The following is a 19,056-nucleotide window of genomic DNA, read 5'->3' as shown; positions in this document are numbered from 1 at the left end:
TAGAAGGAAGGATAGAAAGAGAGGGATGAAAGAGAGAGAGAGAGAGAGAGAGAGAGAGAGAGAGAGAGAGAGAGAGAGAGAGAGAGAGAGACGTTGTTAGAACATCGTGAAGAGCATGATCTTTGTCGACGTTCAACGTAAACTTCATTACTCGCTCGTTAACAGTATTTTCGCGATCTTTCTCTTTCATTCATTCATTCTCTCGCTCGCTCGTATGCATTCGCACTCTCTCTCCTTCTTCCTCTCTCTCTCTCTCTCTCTCTCTGTCTCTCTTTGTTTCCAGAACGGAGGTTCTAGCTTACTTCTTTGCACCGCAAGTTACTTCGTTTATTATCATCTTACGTTACTCTACGTTGTAATAATACGATATCATGGTATTAAGAGATCGGTTACTACGTTATAATATAATATTGTGATATTAGGAAACTGGTGTACGTTAACTATCCTTGATGGACCAACGCTGGATGCTGAGACATCTTAGTTTCTCTCTCTCTCTCTCTCTTTTACGATAGCGTGCTGTATTACAGGTTAAAACTATAGATGAAAGACAAGAAAACAGTGAAGAGAGGTCGTGGAGGAAATTTTATTTGAAAAAAAAAAATGAGAGAGAGAGAGAGAAAGAGAGAGAGAGAGAGAAGAACAAGTGAAATACTTGGATGAGAATAGAGATAGATAAAGAGAGATAGAGATAGATATAGAGAAAGAAGGAGAGAGGAAAAGAGAGAGATATGAGCGAGAAAAAAGAGACGAAGAGAAAGGAGTGAAGCAGCGAACGACGAACAAATAGGCAAGAAGGACGAACGAGCTTGTGAAACTCAACGTATCAAATTCAACATCCAGAGGAAATGGATTACAAAAGAAAGGAAAACAAAAAAAGAGAAAGAGATCGTTCTACGGTTCGCTAAATAAAACAATCATGGACATTTATTTTCTATAAAAATGGAACGATAAATGTGTATGTGTCTCTGCGGGTACATCCACACACACACCACGCACACACATACACCACAGTTTTTTTATTTTTTATATATAAGTATAATAAAAAAATATATATATAAAATGAACGATGTAATTCAATCATTTTTATTCAATTTGCAATATGATCAAACGAAAATGAAAAAAGATATCTTGTTTATCGTCGATTTACGACTCTCAAGATCATGTTACACGACTTCACTTCAATATATTACATCGATTTGTCCGTATATACAACAACTTTAAATACTAATCGAAAATACGGATTCAATTACGTCCATTTAATTTCAAAATACCAAGCTTATTAATAGCTTATACTCGATTACAGTATATTACGGTAATATAATGAAATAACGATTATCTTTTTCATTTTCTCCTTCTCTTCTTTTTTTTTTTGTTTTTTTTTTCGAACTAATTATTTTTTTTCTTTTCTTTTTTTTTCTTTTCTTCGAGACCAGGATCACTCTCTCTCTCTTTCTCTCTCTTCAGTCTTTCGTCATTTGGTTTCCATTTTAATTATTATTATTATTGTTGTTGTTGTTGTTATTGTTGTTACTATTATTACTATGTCGTGAAAGGCTGGATAGATCCATATGATGAATGTTCGATTGGTAGTTACTCTCTGATTTACGAGTTATCATTTCGAGATAGAGATAGAGATAGAGATAGATAGAGAGATTTTAATGATCGACTAGAAGCCATGAGATATGTCGTTTTTCCATATATATGGTTAAAAATCGATATATATATATATATATGCATATACGTATGTATGCACGTACGTATATATAAACAGAAATGATGATTCGTTTAGAGATCAAGTTCGATCATAAAGAAAAAATTACTTTCCTGATCAAATATTTATTAGAAAAATTTCTTATATATATATATATATATATATATATATATATATATATATATAAAAGAAAACGAAAAGAAAGAAAAAAAAAAGAATGTAAGAAAACTCCCATTCATAAACATCATATTCAAAAGTTATTCCACACCATCAGAGTTATACTTATTCGATAAATCGATAAATGTATTCCTCCTCACTTCTTCTTCTTCTGCTTCTTCTTCTTGTTTTTCTTTTTCTTTTTCTACTTCTTTTTCGTTACATCTAACAAATTGGTTCGAGTATTCGTTTTAGTATTCCATTGGCCTGAATTCGAAAAGAAACGAGAAGAATATCATAATCTCAAAGAAATCTTAGTGGACTAAGGATTCAAAAAGAAATTCGTCTAACTCCATCTAATTTCATCTCTATACGAGATATCATTTGTATAAATTAATCTAAATATTACGAACGGAGAGGACTAAGAAATATGAGATTTTTTTTTTCTTTTTCTTTTTGTTATCAACGTAAAAATTTCAACACATTTTTACTTTCAGGATGCTACGAGACACGACATTCTAAGATCTCTCTCAATTTTTTTTTAACTAATTAATCTCTATTGTTCGACGAGTATACTTGCAACAATCTAAACGTCAGCCTTCACTTTTTACCGACCTTTGTAATTTATATCTTTATATCTTTATGCGCTACGACCGAATTTCCTTTTGTAAAAAAAAAGAAAAAAAAAGAAGAAGAATAAAAAAAATGAAAAACATCGTTCAATTCAAAACCTATTTCGTTTTTCTTCATCGTTATCAACAAAAACGTATTTCAAAAACGACGACATGCTATCACTTTTATTATTTCTATCTGACATAACAAAAACTCTCTCCGGTTGCCAAAAGTAATCATAAATCTCGTGATATCAAATTTCTTTTCCTCTTTTTTTCTTCCTTTCTTTTTCTTTTTTTTTTTTGTCGAAAAGAGCGCCGCCGAAACGTGAACTCGATTTATATCGAACGATCGTACGTACAACTAGTTTTAATAAAACGCAAATTTCAAAGATTGGAGTATCAATGACAGAAAGAAACAAAGAAACAAAGTAACAAAGAAAGAAAGAAAGAAACGTAGAAACAGAGAAAGACAAATAAAGAAAAACAAACAACAAACACACAAACAAACAAACAAAGAAATGTTACAAAGAAAAAAAGAAAGAAAGAAAGAAAGAAAGAAAGAAGGAAGCTAAAAACTCCACACATTTTGCAATCTCTTAATTGTACGTAGTAAAACTACTCCTCGAAGAAGCAACAGGACGTTGCGCTTCAGAACGTTGAGTGCAAACGAGACAAGAATCGGAGTAATTACAGGTGGTACTAGCGGTGTGTAAGAGGAAAACGTAGCCTCAGGTGAAAGGAACGATGGAAAACTCTCTCTCTCTCTCTCTCTCTCTCTCTCTCTCTCTCTCTTTCTCCATCTCTATCTCTATCTCCATCTGTATCTGTTTCTATATCTGTATCTCCATCTCACTTCAACTCAAACTGGGTAGTAATGTAACGTACCTTTAGGAAAAGGAAGTAGAAGACGTTTCTTATTTCTGTATATCTGAGAACTTCCCGTAAAGTGGAAGTCAATCTGCAAAAGCGCTCGTGCAATCGCTTTAAAAAGCTCCCTCGTCCGAACAAATTAAAAAAGTACTCTTCTCTTTCCCCATCCCCATTTCCACCACCACACTCTTTCTTTCTCTCTCTCTCTCTCTCTATCTCTCTCTCTTTCTCTCGTTCTGTCTATCTGTCTGTCTCTATCTATCTATCTGTCTGTCTATCTATCTATCTATCTATCTCTCTCTCTCTTTCTATCTTTCTTTCTCACTCATTCGTCTCCTCACCTCCAACAAGGGGTCCTTTTTTCCTCTTTCTCAAACTCTTCGTATGCTGCTGCTTCTTCTTTGCATTTCAGTTCGTCAGAAGTGCCGCGACCGTTGCAAGTTTAATCCAAAGTAGTGAGAAAGAGAGAGATAGAAGGAGAGACAGAGGGAGAGAGAGAGAGAGAGAGAGAGAGAGAGAGAGAGAGAGAGAGAATTACAATTTCAACGGGCGACGAATTAAGAGCCAATCCATTAGATATTTTTTTCTTTTATTTTTCTTCTTCCTTCTCTTCTCTTCTCTTTTCTTTTCTTTTCTTTTTCTTTCTTTCTTTCTTTCTTTTTTAGATACGCATACCTTTTTCGTAGCATCACATCTTTTACTTACGTTTTAAAAATGACGCGAACTTTCGTTTCAAAGGAAACACCACTCTCTCTGTCCTTTCGGTAACTTTGTGTATCTATGTGTGTGTATTTTTTTTTTCTCTATATTTCTATGTATACATATAATTTCGCGTCTCTATTTCTCTTAACTATGTAATAAGAAGTACGATACCGATAATGATCAAGAAACGAGAGAGATAGAAAAAAAAAAAGAGAGACGGAATATTACGGAATTTTAACGGACGACGAATTAAAAGCATATCCATTAGTTTCTTAAAATACACGTAATTTTTTCCTAACGTCACATCTTTTTCCGTAATTTTGAAAATGACGATCTCGTTTTAAAAGGATATTAATCTCTTGGCCATTTTTATATATTCTATTTTCTCTCTCTCTCTCTCTCTCTCTTTTTCTCTAACATTACATAGTCATTATTAGCACAGAAATATCGGAAATTATTCACAAAACGTTTTCGTAAAGATTATAGATATATTTAAAAATCTTAAGAGTAATTTCTAAGCTAAGAGAAATTCCCCGTGTATGTTTCCACGAAAATTGTTAGGAATATTTGTACTTCTCCCTATAGGCTGTGTGTTTGTGTGTGTATGTGTGTGTGTGTGTGACACTACATAGCCGAGCCTATACATACATATACATATACATGTGTGTAGTGATCCTATATAGCCGAGCAATACGACGTAGGATAAATTAATGATCTTTGCGTAAGTACCGGAGATAATTTAATGGGTATTAACTAACCCTGCTTTGGCGAAGCCGTTAAAGCTACTCCTACCGTACTCTACTATACGGTTTATGAACGTTATTAATTAATTTGTATTTGTCGCTCGCTCGAAAATACATATATATATATATATATATATATATATACATAGAGACGCACACGCACATCTATATACGCATATACATACCTACACAAAAACGCATACGCACGCACGCACCGAGCTGAGATCGTTAGGAATGAATGGAGGTCGGTTTTAATAAAGTTAAAACGATCGAAATTATGATTTGAAAGTTTTAATATCCTTCTTTTTTTCTTCGGTTCGTTCGTGAATTGTTTGATGTGTTTATGTATGTATATACCTATGTAAGATGGAGAATCGAGGAAAAAATAAATAAATGAAAGTGATAAAATTCATGTGAAAAGTAATAAAATAATAAATATAATGTCATAGATAAAATATTATAGACTCTTTGATACGATTCGTTGTACACAGCTGTGTGTTAGAAAATTAGAAAATTGACGACGATCTGCAAATTTCTATAGGATAGTCCTTGGAATATGAACGAATTGATATATATATATATATATGTATATATATACAGGGGGAGTATCAGCAAATGGTATTTCCTCTCCCTTGCTGCTTTTCGACGCCCGACTTTAATATTAAGGCACATTTTAAAGTGGTCCATTAAATTGAGAACGAGACAATATGAAATCTCTTTCTCTCTCTCTCTCTCTCTCTCTTTCTCTTTCTCTTTCTCTAACTCACTCTTAACACACGCTATAATTTTCTACAAATAATTTCAAAATGACGAACAAAAAGTTTCCCGATTAGATTTATATTTTTTCACGGATCTTAAATGTTTCAATATCTTCGATCAATTCGTTGATCATTATTTTGGTTTTACATATTTTCGTTTTACTATAATTTTTATACAAACATATTTTTGTATTACACACGCGTATACACGTACACACGTAACGTGGAGGATTTAAATATGAGCACGTTTAAATGAGTTTTAATTTTTGAAAAAATTCGATATAACAATGTGATAGACTGTACACAATCGTTTGTATACGAGATATATAGAATATGTTATTATTTAAATAACTGATGTATATAAACCTATACACGTACCCATAATACTCATCTATTATTATATTATAATATTTAATCCAACTAATGGAGAAAATGTGTAATAAAATAAAAGTAATAACGAAAGAGAGCAAAATATATAAAGCTTATTTTAATTTAATTTCAAATGGTTAAACACGGACGACGATGTGTAACTTCGAGTAATAGAGAAAGATAGAGAAAGATAGAAGAAGAGAGATAGAGATAGAGAGCACGAGAGATAGAGAGAGAAAGAGAGAGAGAGAGATAGAGACGATGGAAAAGCTTTTCTAGTACCAAAAGCCCAAGGCTTCTTTATGAGGCAATAACACAGTAACGTGTGTCTTGTAGCTGTAAATTATTAAGACTAACCCGCAACACATCTGCCGTCTTTCGTACGATAAAGTGCACACACGTTGATAACACACACATACACACATACGATCTCTCTTTCACTCAAGATGATTCTTTATTTTGTTCTCACGGTCAAAGACAAATGTTCAATTATCGAAAGATTTAGATCCTAAATTTCGATAAATCAACAAATGTCATACCTACACAGCAATCTCAAACTATTCTTCTTAATATTTCTTTTTTCACTTTCGCATACTATCTATAAACAACGTGTATGCTTATACAACGTGTATTTATTTCTATTTTGATATTCTTTTTTTTTTCCTTTCGTGGCAAAAAATCTTGGAATAAAATTATAGAGAATAGAATAAAATAAATTAGTAATATATTCTAACATATTATAATAATAACGAATACAAAAGTAATAAAAAAGTAATCGAAAGATAACGATTTTCTAATCGATTTTTAAGTAGAGAGTAATTTAATCGAACATTGATAATAATAAGCAGATTACTGTATGTTCTTTTTCTCTTCCCTTTCCTCTCTCACTCTATCTGTCTATCATTCTTTCGATGCTAATTAAAAAATATAAATCGTTGCAGGTATACAAAGAAGATAGACAGATAGGGGAGGCGAGAAAGCATAGAAGCTTTTGCGAAAGGGCGCCCCTTTTAAAACTCAAACGACTCCCGTAGCTTTCGATAAATTGCACTCCGAGCAGGGTGCCACTGTCATAACAGCTACGACCAACCCTCTAAACCAACCAACCAACCAACCAACCAACCAACCAACTACCATCCACCCCCTAACCCCTCTTTCCTCGATGATCTTCGATGTGATCAGAGAGAAGAAGGATAGTGTCTCTAATTAAAATCTCTACGTTTGAAATAACGTAATAAAAAAAAAAAAAAAACGAAAGAAAAGAAAAAGAAAAAAAAAAGCAATATTCCGTACATCGAAAAGCTTTCTACAGAAAGATTGATAGAAAATTTTGAAGCTTGTGTGCGAATACGACTCGAAAAAAAGAGAAAGAGAAGAGAAAAAAAATATGGATTTTCTATCCTACCTGCTAAATAAATCAGTTGATTTAATTCCGAAATTAAAAAAAAAAAGAAAGGACGAGAGAGAGAGAGAGAGAGAGAGAGAGAGAGAGAGAGAGAGAGAGAGAGAGAGAGAGAGAGAGAGAAAGAAAAACTATCTTGATTTAATGAACAATATGAAATACCAACGAGCGTGTTACAAATTAATTGGTCCTGATAAAATAACTAACTATAACAATAACAATAACAATTCTTGAATGGATAATTATCCAATTGTTTCACGAGCTCGATCATTCTACTAACAACATATACGCTCGACATAATCGAATGTTGAAACATAATCGGACGGTAATCTAGAAGTGCAATATCGATTATTATATTTCTAACACAATTAATCGATTAATCGATTATTTCAAACGTCGTTTAAATCAATGAAGAGATTCGAAGAGCGACGATGATGGAAGAAAAAGATTGAAAGGAAAGAGACAAATATATAGACAAACAGACAGATACAGACGGAATAAAAAACGATAGAGAGAAGGACACAGAAAGAAAAAAAAGAAAGAAAAGGAAGCATAGTGGTAAACGAAATTGCGCCGTTCCCGTAGAACGACAGAAGGGACGCTCATGTTTCAGTAATAGTAGTAGTAGTAGTAGTAGTAGTAGCAACAATAGTAGTAGAGTAGTAGTAGTTTAGTAGTAGTAAAAGAGAGGGTTAGTGTAGTAGTGCGTTGGCAGTGTCGTGTCGTTGCCTGGAAATTTTCCCCACCTGTTGCCAAACAATTCCCATGGAAACGAAGTTATGGCTACGGGCTCGCTCCCGTCGGATGAACACGCGCGTATACGTGCTGCGCACCCCCTCTTTTCTCATCCTCCCTCAACACACCCACCTACCCCTTTCCCTCATTCCATCGAACCTCTCCTACTTCCATCCCTAACTACCCACAAGCTTCCACCCTCCAGCCTCCAGCCTCCAGCCTCCACCCTCAAACACAAACGCCCGAAAACGTTCCAAAGGCGTCGACCAAAAACGACATTTTTTCGGTGACAACATGAGCAACGTCACCAAAGTTACTCTCGTTTCACCCCATATGTGTGAAATCGATCGTTCACTTTCCGAATTTCCTTCCGCATTTTCTCTCTCTCTCTTTTTTTTTTTTTTTTACTTTCATTTAAGTATCCGATTTATCTCCCTCTCCATTCCTCAGTTCTTCTCTTTTTCTATATTTTCTTTTTCCTTTTTTTTTCCATTTCTTTTTTTGTGTTGTTTTGTTTTGTTTTAACGGCTGGATCTACTAGGCACGATCTTCCATTTTGCATTTTCACTTTGCATTTTGTAACTATTGTCTGTTTGTAAAATATATAAATATTATTCTACGTTATCTGTTGTATAATATCTGTACTGTTATTCTATAATATCTTTCATCAATTATTATTCTATAAAGTAATTGTGATTTTTGTTTCTTTTTTATTTTCCTTTTGTTTCTTCATTTATTTTTAAGTATCCATTACAATATACCCACAAACGAGATTTAACATTCTCAAAGGGATTCGGAGATGTTACGAATTTGTCGGGTACAATCCTTTCAAGATAAATCAATTATGCACAATGTATATGTGTGTTCATATGCGCCTGTGTATGTATTTTCCTCGCTTAAATTATTCATTGTAAATGACGAATTGAGAAATGCATCAAACAAAATTCGATTATATATCAATCGCAAATATGGAAATAAAAATGATACGGCGATCGCAAGATACGAAATTAAATTTATTACATAATACAAATGTATATCTTCGTTTTGTATATAAATCGATTAATTCGTTCATTATTCTCGTTATAGTTATAATTATCGTCATCGTTATTTAATAAAGATAAATCATTCGGTTAATTATCTCAGTGACGAGAAATCATTATTCTGCGAAGGGTCAAAATTTCAAGATCTAATATTCCATATGGGCCATAACGAACGTGATAATTAAATACTTGATGTAATGGAAAAAAAAAATCATATTTATCGAATAACGATATTTGTTGACTTTGGTTTCGTTTCTCATTAATAAACTTTTCGATATAGGGAGATATACTACGCGTTTCAAAACAATGACTTCAATAAAATTATTTTTTAATCGTTCTTTATCAAGGCGACCTTTTTCTTTTTTTCCTTTTTACTTTTCTCTTTTTTTTTTCCAATCTAAAAGCGACGGATTATCCCACAAAAGAACGATATATATATTTTTTTACCCTATGGAAAAAATACGATACAAAAAAAAAAAGATTAATCGAATCGAATCGAATATCAAAGTTCGATATCAGCAACGCAGTGATAATCGATTAAATTATCATTCCTACGACTTTATCGTTTTATTCAATCGAAACAAATTATTTGCTCAATTATTCCCTTAAAAGATGGAGATTTTTTCCTCTTTTCTTTTTTTTTTATCTACGATGCAACGTAACCCCATCGAATATGAACGTTCGAGAAACGAGTCGCCCGAAGCTAAGGGATGAATGAAGGGTGAGTTAGAGGGTGGAGGTGAACGAGGAAAGAGGGCAGACTCGTCGAAGAGAGCGAGAGCCACGTTTTTTAATTGCTTTTTGCAAAAGCATCTGCACGAGCAATGCTAATTTTTTTCCTCTATTTTTTCTTCTTTTTTTCTTTTTTCTTTTTCTGTCCTTTTTTTTTATTTCGCATTCTCTTGCCGTCCGCAACGATATTTCATTTCATATAGAGGGGAAAGAGAAAAACGAGAAGTAGGAGGTTAAGGGTGGGTGGGTGGTGGTGGTGGTACTGTTGGTGATATAATCGAGCTTGGTAAAAGCAACGAATATATCGAAAGAAAGAGACAGTGTGACAGAGTATGTATGTCCTGCGTGCATAAGTATGTGTGTGTGTGTGAGAGAGAGAGAGAAATAAATGAATAGATCGATAGATAGATATCATTTGCGAACGAGTAATCCACATTACGAAATTAATCTCGAATTACGAGATTATCCGACGATGATAATGATAACGATAATGATGATGACGACGACGACGACGACACGATGACGATGATGGTAGTGGTGATAATGATGATGGTGATAATAATTACAACGATGACACTTTGTTACTACACTAATACTGTTTCCTCATCCATCCCAAATATCTTTTTAACTCCTGACGGAAATTCCGATCGGAAATTGTCTTCCCTATCTTATTTTATTTTACTTTACTTTACTCTTTTCATTTCTCTTCTATTATTCATTATTTATTTATTTATTTTTTTTTACTTTATTCCTCTTCCTAAAAAAATTCTTTCAATTAGAGATCTAGTTTCTCTTTCGAGACACGGAGAGTATTCCTCGGAAGAACAACTTTCTTTTTACTTCTATCTTTTTTTTTCTTCTTCTTCTTTCTCTTTCTCTCATCCCTTATATACAAACGTATGTAAGTACATATACATACATATATACACACATACATATACATATACATCATCACACATATACTCTATATCTCGCGTAAATCCTTATGTGTCGTGCAATACCGAAGCGAGTCAGGCGTTACAATTAATTTCTACGGATTCGTTACCGACACGAAAATAATACGTTTCCGTGCTATGCCCGCGTCCGTGGCTTTATAAGGGCTTTGCGATTTCCTCGAATCCTCCTCGACACGAAGCTTCGTGCTCTAATCTCAGATTCCCTTCCCACAACCTTCTGTACTACAACTACAACTACACAACTACTGCTACTGCTATTACTTGTACGACTGCTACGACTGCTAGTATTGCAATTGCTACTGCTACTGCTATACTGCACAGCATCCTAGCATCTTCTTCTCAGTATCCCAAGCTTCACCATTACACCGACCTATATCATCATCCCTCTTTCTCTCCACATTTTCTCTTCCCGAAAATTGAGGCCTTCCTTCCTTCTCGTTTACTTGCTTACTTACTTGTTTCCATGCTTATTTTAAACCAATGCAAATTTTTATCTTCGGATATTATTTTTCATATTTTCTCTCACTTGATGCATTATATATGTATTATTTATGATATACGTTTTATTATATATAGTCGTCTTGATTATTAGTTCATGAGAATATGATTGACATCGAAAACCTCTCCGAGAGTGAAATGTGTTTAAAGAAATTTCAATTTTATATAATTTTTGAATAATAATTTCTCATGTGTGTATATATATATATATATATATTTGTGTGTGTGATCGCGAAGGATTTTGAGATTTATATTTATAATAATCATAATAGCAAATATAGAATTATATGATATACGATATGTAGATACGCGATTATTTTTTTCAATGTTATTAAACTTACGAAAACAAAAATTTTTTTAAAGAATACAATATCACATCGTCATGAAAGATACATCGTAGTAAAAATAATTGTTTGACAAATTGATATTTGTTTCCTATAATTATTATGTTTTTTGATACATTATAGTAGCAAGTTAAGCGCACGAAATTTTCAACGAGTTCAATACCATCAATTTTAATCATTCCAAACGAGAAAATGAATCTTTCTTTCTGTCTTTCTTTCTTTTTCTCTCTCTTTCTCTCTTCTCTCGACGATGATCGAATCGACGCGACGAACGCACCCCTCGAGAATAAATTCGCGATACGTTTCGCGAGGGCAATCCGTATCTCGTTGCCGCTAATTTCCCGTAAAATTGTTTCCGCGTACGAATCTACGACTATACGAATTTTTACACGTCGATGAATCATCCACCTGATATATCAACTTCCCGACAAGTGATTAACTGCTTGGTTTTTCCTTTTTTTTTTTTTATTTATTTCTATTTTTTATTTTCCCAACTACGACAAAACTAACCTTCGACGAATCTTTCATAATAATTTATTAATTTGGTTCGATCAATTTCAATTACAATTATTCCTGATAATTCCCTATCTATTTATTTTAATATAATCTAATTTACGTATGTCTGTGCTTGTGTGTTGGTACCTTGGTTATTTATTAAACTCTCTCATTCTGTATGCATTTATTTATATATGTAATATTTCTTTTCAAATCTGATTAAAACGTTTTAACAATTTTTAACATCGCGATTTTTTGAAATCTATGCGGTATGAACTTTGATACGATCGTGCGTAATTATTTAAAAAAAAAAAAAAAGAAGAAGAAAGAGGAAGGAAAAAGAACAAGAAAAAAAAAATAAAAAATATCGAAAATTTTCTATACATTTTCAAATACCACAATCTTTTTTTAAAACTATCGTTATGGATTTTTTTGTTCTTATTTTTTTTTTTCAGGTATATTGTAAACAGAAAACGAAGAGGAACAGCTTAAAAGAAAAAAACAGAAAGAAAGAAAAAAATAGAACAAAGAGAAAGAGAAAGAGAGAAAGAGAGAAAGGGAATATAACAATGTTTCCGCGAAATAAGATTTAATTCGAATAAACGGACGGTAAATTCGTTCCTCAAAAACAATTTCGTTCGTTTTACTGGCTAACGCTAGAAATTGGACTTATTCGTGCGGACTGAACTTTTACGTGTAGAATGTAATAACGCGAGAAAAAGTTTAATTGCCGTGCCGCCTTTCCTTGTATTTCTTTCTTTTATCTTTATATTATTTTATAATTTTTTCTTTTTTTCTTTTTTAATTTCTACTTTTTATATCTTTACGATACTTGAATCCTCTGTAACGCAATATAATTTCAAAGTCACATGTATTATATTAATACATATACGTGTGAGTATATATATATATATATATATTTCTTTTTTTGAAATCTTCATTTATAAAGTTACAATAGATAATTCGCGTTAATTGTTCGTTCACATCGAAAGATCAATAATTTAATTTAGAATTTAAAACTAGTATGTATAGTTATATGCTATATACCAGTATAAATTATAAGTTTGAAATTGTGTTATATTTTTTTTTCTCTTTTTGTAGAGTGGAGGATAAAAAATTGAATTATAGAGGATCAAATTTTAATGAAAAATTCGAATTACAAAGAAGAACACGATGTATAGAGACGATGTCCCAGAATATATGAAGAAATATTTTAGCGTATCGAAACAATAAAAAGTATTATAAAAATAATAATAATAATAAAAAAAAGGAAAAAGAAATAGTTCGTACGAACATATGCTCTGTTTGATTTTGTTTTCGAGCGGTATACGTTTTTTTAATAGACGAGTGTAACGAATGAAAGGAAAAAGATATTTTATTTTAAACGTTTTTATCTAGAATATAAGTTGTCACACAGGAATTACTGACGTGTGTTCGTGTTTGTAATAAACAAAAATTATATAACGCACGATTTATATCGGTATACGTTATACTAAAACCTGTACAATTATATTAATTTTACATAGCTATAATTATATACTTTACTAATTAAAAAGTGTAGTACATAAAATACTGTAATATTTTATATTATACTTAAAACACGTTAAGTTGTATTACAATTGCACATTATATAAAATGTTTATTTTTTTAGAACACGTGCGATATATATATATACACACACACACACACACATTACCATACTTAACAAAGATATAATATACGATTTATATTCAAAATTTTACGTGTATGTAATTTCCTTTCTTTTCACACATATATATATTTTTTCTTTTTATTTATTTATATATTTTTTTATTAATTACGTTGTAGAGAGAATAAAACACGGTCGGTCGAGTTTTCGAGGGATGAAAAAAGAAACAAAAATCCAATTAGAAAGAAGAATACTCGGATCATTCTGATAAATAAATCATTGTGAAAGCTTGCAAGTACACTGATTCAGAAATGCAATTTCGTTTTTGTAAATGCGTAATGGCGTAAAGCCGGCGGCTTCGGCTTCTGCTTCGGCTTCGGCTTCGACTTCGGATTTTCGTTCCGAGCAAACCCGAGCAAATACAGCGCGAATGCGATGTACCCAAGGGTGCGATTAGTTATTTAGAATTTTGCGACTACTACAACCACAACCACTACTATCACCACCATCACCACCACTACTGTTCTGCTGCTCTCGACACGACCCCATCGATTTCCCAATCGCACGGACTGCCCTTCTCAAACACCTACTACGGTGCCCTGACTACTGATTCTCTGTTTTTTTTGTCTTTTTTTTAAATTGCATTTTTTTCTATCCATCCAATTATATTACATCGTTCGTTTTCGACAATTCTTCAAATCGTTCATTGCCAAATCGCGAAACGATCGAGAAATTAGATCGAACGAGATTGATACATGATTGCTATCAAATTTCAATAATTACGACGAGTAGTATATTTTCCTTCGTACGGTGTTCCTCTCTCTCTCTCTCTTTCTCTTTCTCTCTCTCTCGTCAGTCCAACTGATTACAAAATTATTTATGAATTTGTATTGATTAGAAATCAGACACGACTAATTAGAAATTGGATTGCAATTAAGTTTAGATTTGTCGAGGATATATTTGTTATCGTTGATTACTACCTAAATTATATAAGACTATAAATCGGATATGTATCAAGGTGAGACCTTTTGGCGATTTAGAAAAACGATACTATTCCTTTTTATAGTAATTGCAACCTTTTTTTTTCTTTTTCTTTTAATTTTTTTCTTCTTATTTTTCAATTTCATTCAACGAGAACGAAACTACTACTACTCGCGAAAACACGAAAGTCCCTATAAAAATTTCAATATCTCGATCTAACAGATATCTCTTTCTTTCCCCCCCTTTTTTTTTTTTTAATCTTTAGAGAGATACAAAATTTAACATAATCGAGAGAAAGGTGGGGAGAGACAAAGTAAAGAGATAAATCGTTCCTTCTAAGCACCGAGTCACGGTTCTAAGCGTCGAGGCATCTAGAATAAAGACGTAATCCGAGAGACGAATATCGTGTTAACGAGCTCCTGTCGACGAGTTTGTTAAAAATATCGAAGTCTTGGAATAGGACGATAAATAGTCACGGACCGTTTAACTATGTCTCGACGGACTATCATTCATTCTTCTTAAAGTAGACACGTGTCTCCTTACGTATATGCGTTTGTTAAATGTGTGTGCGTTTCGCGATGTGTATATACTAGTGAGGAAGAGATAGACAATCTCTCTCTCTCTCTCTTTCTCTGTCTCTGTTATATCATTATCTTATTTAAACATTTCAGAAAGATCATAATTGCGAATCTTACGTAACAGTAATCTTAAAATTTCGAAATATTTTTAAACTTTTCGTCTACGAGTTTTACTTTATACAGGACGGGCCAAAAGTTGCATAGGTCAATTATCACAAACCGATTATTATTTTTTAAACCGTGGAACTATGAGTCTAGAAAGTGTTTTTTTTTTTTACGATATATAGGATAAAAGAAAAAAAAAAAAGAAAAGAAAAAATAGATTAGAGACTAAACTCTTCTGGATTCGTTCTGCATTTATGTAACTATCGATAAGCTAGTTCGTTATCATCGAGCTTGGAGAAGTATGGTTTATTTTCAAATTTTTTAAGATAAATGTTCAAGATAAAAGATAATATGTTAATGACGTAGATTCAAAATCGATTAAGAAACAGTCCTTATCGAAAAATTAATTAAATAAAAAAAGAGAACAAATAAATTAGACGAATTTAACAAAAAAAAAATAATAATTTCTAACGACATACTCACTCAGAATATACTTTCTTTTCGATTTATGATCCGATAGGTCCAATTAAACAGGATTTAACACTTCGACGATTCGAAAAGGAGGACTCACCTGCAACAAGAAAACAATACGTGGAAGATTAGCTTAAAGGATTATTTCAATGTGTTCATTGAGAATAGGAAGATGAGTTAGGGGGTTGTACACACGCGTAACAGGTGCTTACTCTATTCGTACGAAAGACAGGTTTTATCGGCATTGTTGAGAAAGATGTGTGTGTGTGTGTGTGTGTGTGTGTGTGTGTGTGTATGTGTGTATGAAAAAAGAACTATGAAGTTTGACTAATTGTTAAATAAAAAAAAAATTATTTTCACAAGAAAATTAACTTGGGCCATACATCATTTTGACATCATTTCATTCATCATTCTTTTACTTAATACCGATACATCATATGACCTTTTTCGAGATATTTACACGTATAGTAAGAGCAACAAATAACCTAATTGTTTTCTTTTCCCCCTGTCTATAACGATATAATAAATAATGTATCGTATTTATAATTTATTAGTTAACATATATATCTTTGGATATGATTAAAATTAATGATATATTAAATAACACACTTATTAGTTTTGTTTAATAAATCGCACAGGATTGTATAATATAAAAATTATAATACACATATATATAATTTGTAGAGTGATTGTCTATGCTTCACATTCTTTTTATTCTTTTACTTTTTGACATTGTCAAAAAAATTCCTAGATTTGCAATTCTGAAGTCTGCATTTAGAAAAAAAGAAAAAGAAAAAAAAAAAGAAAGGAAGAAAGAAAATATCTTAAAAAGTCTCGTGAAAAAGAATGAATTAAAGAAAATAAAGGGGGCGACACTTAGTAATACTTTTGGCTCACTTAAGAAAATTTCGGTCCGTCTAAGAACATTTGACCCAAAAAATAAATAAAAAGAAAATAGGTTATTATATGTAATAAGGAAGACAAAGACAAGCGGAGAAAAGGAATAGGAGAATAAATTCAAAACGAGTGTCGTGGCTCGTTTCGTCGCAACGAGAGTAAAGTCGACGAAAGCTGCAAAAAAGGAAACAAAAAAGAATGAAAGAGAGAGAAAGAGAGAGACATAGAAATAGAAAGAGAAAGAGAGAAAGAGAGAGAGAGAGAGAGAGAGAGAGAGAGAGAACTTTGCCGATCCAACTTGTCTCGGTCGAAGCTACAACTTCTATTCTCAGTTCGGAGTTTCCTTAGTAGAAGACGTACGATAGATAGAAGGAGACAGAAAGTCTCTAAGACGATAGAGATAGAGATAGAGAGAGGGGGGAGAGAGAGAGAGAGAGAGAGAGAGAGAGAGAGAGAGAGAGAGAGAAGTAAGGACGACACGAAGATGTCGTCGTGTCGGAGCTTTGCACACGTGCGTAAGCTTCGCTACAATGGATAAGTTTTACTTCGAGCAACTTGTTAACTCGGTTTACTCTCGACAAATCTCTCGAAAAAGAGTTACGATCGTTCTTTACATTTATCCCTTTTTATTCTCTTTTTAATTATTAACATTAATATTAATATTATTATTATTATTATTATTGATTGATTGATTGATTGGTTTATTTATTTAAATGGCAACGATCCTTCATGCAAACCTAATCTATTCACGTTTCTCGCTTATTTTACTCTCTAAAATATATATATATATATATATATATATATATATATATAAAGGAAAGAAGGTAAAAGACGATGAATTTCATTCTTTTCGTTTCCTTTTTTTTTCTTTTTTCTTTTCCCTCTACTTTTCTTTCTTTCCTTCCTTCTTTTTTTTTGTTAAATTTTACAATGCTTACTAACGTATTATAAGTTTCTCTCGGTGTTAACGTAATTCGTGACAGCAGGCAAGTGTAGGCAAAGCAGCTAGGAAAGAGAGAGAAAGAGAGACAGAAACAGAGAGAAAGAAAGAGAGAGAGAGAGAGAGAGAGAGGACCGTCCGAGGCCAGGCAAGCAGCTCGGCTTTTTAATTAAAAGTACCACGCCGCTATTATCTGGCGAATTTATAATCGCGCCTAGCTTCAGCCTCTCCCTCTCAACCCACTAACCCCCCCCCCTCTCTCTCTTTCTTTCTTTCTCTTTCTCTTTCTCTTTCTCTCCCCATCTCGAATCTACCACGACTCTCTTACCCAAGCACGCCTCCTCTATCTCTTCGTTCGTCCCTTCAGAAGAGAAAGTCAGCTTTTATTCTCGAGACACAGGATCTTAATGAGTAATAATTCAACTTTCTATGCCGTCCGCGTAGCACCGTAAGGCGAGAGAAAATTTCTAAGAGAAGAGAAGGAGTAGGAAAGGAAGAAGAGGAAAAGAATAAGAAGACGAAGAGGAGGAGAAAGAGGGACAAAAACTGCTGGACCAATAAAGGAACAATCGTCGATGTAAAAAAAAAAGAAAAGAAAAAAGGATATCAAGAAATTGATCGATACAATCCGATCTACGATCGATCGAACTCTCATGCCTATTACTATTTTTAATATTATTGTTATTATTGTTGTTAATTATTATTTAATTAATTTCTTCTTTTTTTTAAGTTTAAATTTATCAAACATCGAATCGAATAACTATCGCATTTGAGAAGATACGATAGAGAAGATTGAAAGAATGGATTATGGCGATGAAAAGATTGGATGGAAAAAAAAGATCGATAGAAAAAAAGAGTATCAACGTTTCAAAAAAAAAAAGGGGGGGTGGGGAAAGGAAAAGAAAAGGATAATAAAACGAAGGGAAGAAAAGATCTAAACGATTCGACTATCTTTTTATATTTATTTTTAAATACGAAAAATGTTCCATCGAATATATCCGCTTTGTACGGAAGGAAAAGATAGATAAATAGATAGAAAAAGAGAAAGAGAGAGAAGGAGAGAGAGAGAAGATAAAAAGGATAGAACGACAAAGAAGTGAAGTGGAGTAGAGTGAACTGAAGTGGAATGGTGAAGGGATGAAGGGATGGAGGGGGTAGAAGTTAGGTAGAAAGTAATAGTAAGGATCGTCGGAAGGTCTCTTCGTATCTTGTGCGTGAATCTCTCGTCGTAGGACTCTACGCAATTCCGTAATAGATATCCGAAGAGGAGGTTGGAGGTTGAGAAGCAAGGAAGAAACGGTAGTGTTGGAA

General features: G+C 32.8%; 1 protein-coding gene across 14 annotated transcripts in view; it reads right to left on the bottom strand.

Moving 5' to 3' along the window:
- Positions 1-19,056, bottom strand: part of LOC127068236 (polypyrimidine tract-binding protein 1) — a 390,025-nt gene that overhangs the window by 253,744 nt on the left and 117,225 nt on the right. For 2 of the 14 annotated variants that reach the window (XM_051004114.1, XM_051004115.1), the window contains exon 2: positions 15,921-16,008. The exons of the other annotated variants lie outside the window; for them this stretch is intronic. The gene's annotated coding sequence lies outside the window, so the exon portion shown is untranslated. The remainder of the gene's footprint in view (positions 1-15,920; positions 16,009-19,056) is intronic. 14 annotated transcript variants of the gene reach the window in all.

Source organism: Vespula vulgaris, chromosome 12 (assembly GCF_905475345.1).
Source record: "Vespula vulgaris chromosome 12, iyVesVulg1.1, whole genome shotgun sequence".
Classification (NCBI taxonomy): Eukaryota; Metazoa; Arthropoda; class Insecta; order Hymenoptera; family Vespidae; genus Vespula; species Vespula vulgaris.
Note: the sequence above shows the minus strand (reverse complement) of the source record. Positions and strands in the feature narration are given on the sequence as shown.